The sequence below is a fragment of the Prenolepis imparis genome, unplaced genomic scaffold, assembly GCF_030444845.1.
Source record: "Prenolepis imparis isolate NDT839.2.m4 unplaced genomic scaffold, iyPreImpa1.0 SCAF_9, whole genome shotgun sequence".
NCBI lineage: Eukaryota > Metazoa > Arthropoda > Insecta > Hymenoptera > Formicidae > Prenolepis > Prenolepis imparis.
In genome coordinates this window covers 1,423,779-1,431,400 of record NW_028141167.1, presented here as the reverse complement: position 1 = coordinate 1,431,400, position 7,622 = coordinate 1,423,779, and the positions used below count along the sequence as shown (strand labels likewise).

At 39.6% G+C, this 7,622-nt stretch overlaps 1 protein-coding gene across 8 annotated transcripts in view; it reads right to left on the bottom strand.

The window, feature by feature from the left end:
* Window positions 1-7,622, bottom strand: part of Prosap (SH3 and multiple ankyrin repeat domains prosap) — a 120,388-nt gene that overhangs the window by 63,545 nt on the left and 49,221 nt on the right. The window lies entirely within an intron of this gene.

The following is a 7,622-nucleotide window of genomic DNA, read 5'->3' as shown; positions in this document are numbered from 1 at the left end:
ATATTAGAGTTTAATTTACGATAAAAAGCAGATACCACTCGATTCTTAATCAAAGAAATATTATAAGAAATATATTCGTACTTATATACGAGACTTTGGAATTAGGACAACCCCTAGGTCGAGAGGAAAGAAAATGTAACACGCCGAATAAAACATTTGAAGGATTAATTACAACGTCGCTTCAACTCACTTTTTCGAGAACTTGCGAGAAAATTAGTTTTAAAGTCGAGAAAATTAAATTTAGAGTAATTTTCTCAAGCTGTTGAAAAAGTAGGTTAAATTGCCGTTGCAGAGAGAATTCTCGACGATCCTACCCTCCTTCTCCTTCCCCAAGATACAGAATGGAACATCGATCGTTCTTATTTCAAAGCGCTAAGGTGTCAGAAAGACGGGAGATAGAGCAGACAGATGAAGATTGGAAACTGTGTTCTCGTCGCCCGACAACGCGCTCTTTACGGACGGCCCTGCTCGGACCAGACTATTGATCCTACCCGAGGATGAGGGAGACGACACGGAGTAAGAAAATACGGAGAAAGAGGCAGACAGACGTAAGGGGTGCCGGTCCATATTATTATTAACCCGTCGTGAACTCGTTTCCGTCATATAAATTTCGGGGCATTCCATTTACGCGCAGGACGAGCTTCTCCCCCACGTCTCGAATACGCGAAATGGCGAAATGGCTTTTCACCGAGAGCGGCTGATGGGTTTTGGATGCTGGGAGACACGAGAGATTCGTAAATCCTGAGCGTCGACGAGCTAATCCAGTTGTCGCAAAAGACAGCTCGTATCGCATTCGATTACGCAACAACTCGAAAAAAGTCTGTCTTTTTTATACCCGTGGATGCATGTTAAATCTCTTACAATCTAATCATTTCAACGAGTGCTATATCGGCAATCATATAATCAATTATTATTAATATCCGTGTATATATCTGTTTGACAGAGATGTAACGAAGAAATATCTTGGATATATAGAAAAAAAAAGATTAAATATGTATGGGATTGGCAAAAGCAAAAAATTAAGGAGCGGCAAACCTTTTTCGGACAGCGCGCGTGTCTTTATGCTCAACGCGGCGTAAAGGATAGATCCTGACTTAGGACAGAGGGGGACACACCGCTTGTCGTGTCGAATATCTTAGTGCACGCCGCGATATACGTGATCGATAGACTTAATTTTCTGCTCACGTGAAACGTCGTCGCGATTAACTTCGCTAGATTCGCCAGAAAAAAAATTAAATCGATCATAATTATTCGGCGATTGACGTCATTCAAGAAATAATGTAATATTATGACAAATGTAAATAAAATATTTATAGTCAATCTTATTCTTTAAATTTGACTCGCAAAATAGAAAAAGTAGGATCAATTTTACGTGCAAAAATAAAAATCGTAATAACGTTACATCTTTAAATGTGCAGCTGACGGCATTCGCGGTTTTCAGAATTATATTTCAAAGTAGCAAGATACGAAGAAAATATAACAAACGTTCATTGAACTATCATCTAGCTGGAGGAGTAATATCTCGATCGTTAACCTCCTAGGTCAAACAAATTTACACTTTTAGAAGATAATTCCTTGCACAGTTGATGATTCTTAATCCGAAATTATTTAATCGGTTAAGTTAACTTCTCATAACACGCATTTATCAAACAAATGTGATTAATTAGAAATAAAATATGTATATCTATCGATACATTATTTATTCTTGCAATTTAATTCTCATATTCGATTCTGTTTCTGCTCGTGTAAGTGTTGTTATTACAAATTTCTAAGCATTTAAATTATGAGAAAATATATTAAAGAAAAAAATATTAAATTGCAGAGCGAGTTCGCACAAGCTTTTCCTAATACCTCTTCTAATAAAATTATTTGCGCAGCATTTATATTCCGATAATCTCATTATGTTTTATAAATGTTTCGATTGTTAAGTATCAATCTCACGTCGCCGCGTCGGATAAAGAAAAGGCAAGGTCGGCAAGGTCATTCGACAGGACTCTTCTGGTCCATCTGGGACTCCGGCCAGGATCCTCAAACTGTATTCTCATTAAGAGCACCTCGATGCCGCGAGATTTATTAACGAGTTTATTCTTCCCGCCTTAATACGTTGCCGAGCGAGCCGTAGTCGAGTTCAAGCCGAGAGCCGTAGAGTTTCAATTAGATGTGGTCATAATAATGCGCGATCCCCCGGCCCGCAACGACGGCCGATGGTTGATGACTCCCCTGGACCCCAGGAGAGGAGAGATACGCACCACCACCATCATGACTACCCCGCGAACGAACGGGTCTCCATGCTTTTCCTTCCACCTTCGTGATACCGAGTTGTTAGTCACGGCGTTTCCGGGTTGCAGGACGAGATTCTTTCTACTGATCACGACGTGTCACGCCACAGCCTCGCGTACCTCTCTCTCTCTCTCTTCCTCTCGCTCTATCATTCTGCCTCGGCCCTACGATCGCTTCACCGCTTCAGATTGGTCCTCTCCTTTTCCTCTCTCCTCTCTTACATCTCTTTCTCTCTTTCGTCCTCTCGCTCGAGAGCGCAGTCATCTATATCAAACGACTATGCTCGACAGTCGCCTCAGGTTGATCCGACAGCGACGCACGAGAGGAGCCGATCGGTGCAATCAAGGGGATCGGTTCACGAAGGTGTAAGGACCGCTCTTTTCCTTCTCTCTCTCTCTCTCTCTCTCTCTCTCTTTCTTTCTTTCCCCCTTTTCTGCATTTACCTCGTCTATTTACCTCGTCGACGTTTAGCGAAAGTAAAGCGATCGGTTATAACGCGCGGGCTCATATTGCATCGGCGAACCAACTTCCAATACCTGGCCTACTTTTCGCATCTCAAAGGATCAATCGATATATCTCGCAAGGAGCATGAATTCCTCACTGCAATTGCGCCAAATCGCCCGCTGCAAAATCTTACGTATATCGATTTACTCTCGAGCTTAAGCAAAGCTTAGAGGCAAAGGAGCTTTTGGTATCTGGGTCAGTGGAATCATCTCGATAAAAAAAAAAAAAAAAAAAAAAAAACCCCCGGAAAACATTCGAATGCAATTTTTTATTTATACACGAGTGAAAATGTTATCTGCTAATTTCGTTAATTTTTTCAATAAGATATTTAATAATCTAAATAAATTTAAATATAATTCTGAAGACTTTTGACATACATATAATATTTAAAAAATGACATTATATTAATTAAATTATAGATTAATTAAAGAACTGAATCTCAAAAACTGCCTCGATTTAAGTGTTAAGAACAATATTTGTCATAATTTTTTGGAAGGAGATTCATTATTATCCGCCATGTGGAAGGCTTCGAAAGCATCGAGATGCTCCTCTCGAGCCGGATTTAATGAACTGTCATGTATCAGGTATCAGGACCACGTTTGACCGGTAGAGACACGCGATTTTCCAGTCGCGAGCATCCCTCTCTCTCTCCCATTGTTCGCGAATAATGGCAAGCCCGTTTGTTGTACGTACACGCGTGTCGTGTCGATTATGTCACGTATATTGCAACGCGCGGAATGCATACAAACAAAAGCGCCGCCGTTCCCCGCCGATTTCAGCGCTTCTCCGGAGCCCCCAGAGAAGCGTCGAAAGTACCGACGACATTTACAAACGCGTGAGAAGGAGGAAGTCGGCGGAATCCGGGCGACGGAAATCCGGGCGGACGGTATATCGAAATTATAATGCGAATAAAAGAATAATACGCTTATAGCGCGTCTCTCGCTTTCTCTAATAGATTATCCGGGGGATTACGAAATAAACACTTGTTGAAGAGAGAGAATCATGCACCGACGAGACAACGAATGAAAGTCTTCCGTATCGAAAGAACGGAAACCTGCTTAACGTGAGATCTCGCTCGGTATGCGTATATGTATACACAATGTGTGCGCGTTTTTACTTTTTAATTTTAATATTTTAATTATACACATATCTCATATATTTCTTTCGCCTCCTTATTATAAACGCCGCGAACCGGAAATAAATTATTCTCGACGTAATCGTATATATAATATTCTCGGTGTAATTATTACGAAATGTTTATTAATATACGGAATAAGTAAATAATCACTTTTTTGGCTTCGAAAGTGAGATAGTATTCTACGGAACATCGAGGGCAGACATACCGGGTGTCCCATTTTAAAGGACCCACTCAAATATCTCAGAAACACTGCGTTAAATCAAAAAATGTTTCCTACAAAAGTTGTAGGGTTTCGAGGGGGACATAACATAGTAATATTCATATGACCTTGGGCGGCGTCTCCAAGGTCAAGTAAAGGTGAGAATAAATTTTTTAAATGGAAACCCATATTTTTTATTATAACATCTTTTTCTACTAATTAATTTGAACAACTTTTATCTGAAGCATTTTTTTATTTTCTTCAAAATTCATTCTCACCTTCACTTAAGGTTAACCTTCACTAACCTTGGAGACGCCGCCCAAGGTCAAATGAATATTACTATGTTATGTCCCCCTCGAAACCCTACAACTTTTGTAGGAAACATTTTTCGATTTAACGCAGTGTTTCTGACAATGAGATATTTGAGTGGGTCCTTTAAAATGGGACACCTGATATATATCACTGAAAATGTTTGTTTTCACGCGTGTTGCACCACATGCGGTGTTATTTATTCAATTTCTTCGCAATGTTGTGGGAAGTTATTGTCATAAGCACGTCGTTCTCACATCGTATTTTGAGGAGAAGAAGCGCGAGAGAATCGACGAACCGAAACATTTCGGCATGCTTCAGCGGATAATTAAAATTTTTTATAAGGATTATTCTTTTACGCGCAACTTTCTCCCATAATTTGCCCAAAAATTGCGACACACATTCGCGCAATACTAATTTGTGACTTTTGGTACAATGTACATCCGCGTATTTTATTTCCTCGAAAGAAATTGAATTTTTTGAAAAAACTTTCTCGCAAAGGTCGACGCATTTTTTTCTTCACCCGTCAACTTCTACTTCGGTGAAAGCAAAGAAGATTTCTACGCGCGATGTGTAACAATCGAGCGCAATAATTGGCGCAATAATTGGCATAATAAAGGATGTAATAATTAACGTAATTCCTAGCTAAAACGCGTATATCTGTGTTATCCCTCTCTCGGACTCTCTCGTGATTTAATAAAACAGAAGAAACAAAATCATCCTGCGAAAAGAATCGTTATCGGAGAACAAAAGCGAGCGGAGGGCGAAAACGTTAATTGCCGGCGTTACGGTCGGGCTCGTATATCATCCTGGGGATAGATTAGTGGAAAAGCGTGCGCGCATAGGATAGAATAGGATACGCCTGACTGCGCGAACCGACGGAATCTAGCTCTCTCTCTCTCAGCCTCGAAAACGGCGCGGCGCGTCGTTGGATCGACTAATGGACACCCCAGGTGAAACCATCAATAACGCGAGAAATTCTTAATTAATTGCCGCATATGGTGGCTAATTAAATGCGATACACGCCACGACGCCGGCGGCGAACATGCCCCCCGCATCGTCCTCCCGTTTTTTTCTCGCCTTCGCGCGCTGCCCCTTTCTTCCCCCAGCTTCTCTTTTATTTTATCTCGCTCTATCCTCGCGCTCGTATTCCTCTTCTCTCTCGTCTTATCATTCGCGGACGCGTAACACGATGCAATTTGCAATTTTTTACCCATTTCTGCAAAAATATGTTTACATGGAAACTAAAAATTGAAGGTAAAAATTTTATTTCATATTCACGCTATTGCAAATATTTTTATAAATAGCGAAAATATGCAAGGATTAAGTTAAATATGATTAACAGTCACACGGAGAAACGTGTATATTAATATTCTTTTATAGAAGAATGAAATATTTTATAATTTATAATAATTAACTCTACATGTCAATTTGTTTCCCTTTACAAATTTGTTATTACAATTATTGTTGCAGTCGATGTTAAATATTGTCAAAGAGATTTCGAGCAGAATTTTCCTTCAATAATAATGACATTTAAACTGACGCGAGAGAGATCCCGGTGTGTGCACCCCAGGTACGACGTTATACAATGTTACGGCACTTGTCAGAAGCGAGAACATCGGCATGCAAACCTGACAGGTCACGACAGAATGTTCCTGGCAGCCCAACGGCAGCAGATTGAAGTCGTGCACGAAGAGCGTCCCTGTCACGGTCACTAGTAGAAATTCTCTCTATAAGATCGGACTTTTTTACATCTTGAATTCCTTCGAGCGCTATTGTTAGACAACTATATATTTTGCTCGCAAAATATTTCGACATCTGTTCCGATTTTTTACACAAACGTATGGTAGAATTTTAATATTTAGTAGTAGTTATGCTTGTAAATAAAGAGAAGAGGGAATAAAATATTAAATATCATAAAACAAATATTTAAAAAATACATTGAATTCAGTGAGAAACTAACAATTGAAAAAAATACGAAGAGATATGAATAAAAATACACTGTTATAAAACAAATGTAAAATTGATTAATCGAATTTATCGAAGTATTTTTTTTTCATGATATGTTTATTTCGCGAGCAGCCTTGCGTATTTTGGATTAAAAGGGAGTTGATAGTGTGCGTTTTTATCCGTTTTATGCACGCGAGTTAATTACATTTTTAAAAAAAGAGAGAATTGTAAAACACAAAATTGTAATACATTCTCAAGTTTACAACAAACAGCTGTCATTGTAGAAATTGTAACACGCGCGCACGCTTTGTAAATATTCTAGTAATTATAAAACCGAAATAAAAGCCACGATATTTTCCACAGTGATGGAATAAATAATCAATCCTTTTAAAATATATCCGCAATAAATATTATATGAATTGTCATCATTTCTCACAAGAGCGATATAATTTCATATTCATCGTTATTTCCTATCGTCAAAAATGTATCACGATTACAACCCCAGGATTACCTCTATCGTTCTTCTCGTTTGCGCGGCACGAGCCACAACGGTTATTAAATTTATCAAATGTCTGTACACGATCTGAATACGAGCTCAATCATATTCCACGTGCTTGCGTCTCGGATTTCTTTCCGCTCCGATATTCATATAGGGCGCACGCAGCTGCGCTGAACCGTCGGGGCATCGCGGAAAATGAATCGTCTTCTATACGTCGCTCCTTGTCGCTCCGAGCTCAGACGTGCACAGCACACTTTTCCACGCATGGATGCGTGCATTCGAAACGCCGGAGAGAGCTCTCGGCGGCGACGGCGGCGCGTGTTACAAGGAGTACCTTACCTGGATCCCTTGGGTGTTAATAAACCGCTGCGGTTCGATATCGCGTGTCACGAAATTCCATTTGTCTGACTCACAGCCGCGAAAGAGAGAGAGAATGCGCGACGCGCGCGTATCGTTATTATGCGCATACATTTATCATCCGCGATCTCTTATTCTATTCGCATTATAGACGCATCGCGTTGACGATTAGCATCCCGCGCTGGACTTTATCGGCGATCGCAAACTCTCCGACGCGAATATCAATTTTAATTTACAAACATAGAAAAGTTACTTTGTTAGATACAGTTTTCAGTTTTTATACCGCACAATTAAAAAACTAATTATGACAAGACTTCTTCACATATCGCAAAATATTAAATAATAAATCGTAAAAAATTCTAAATTAATTATTATAAATAGTAAAA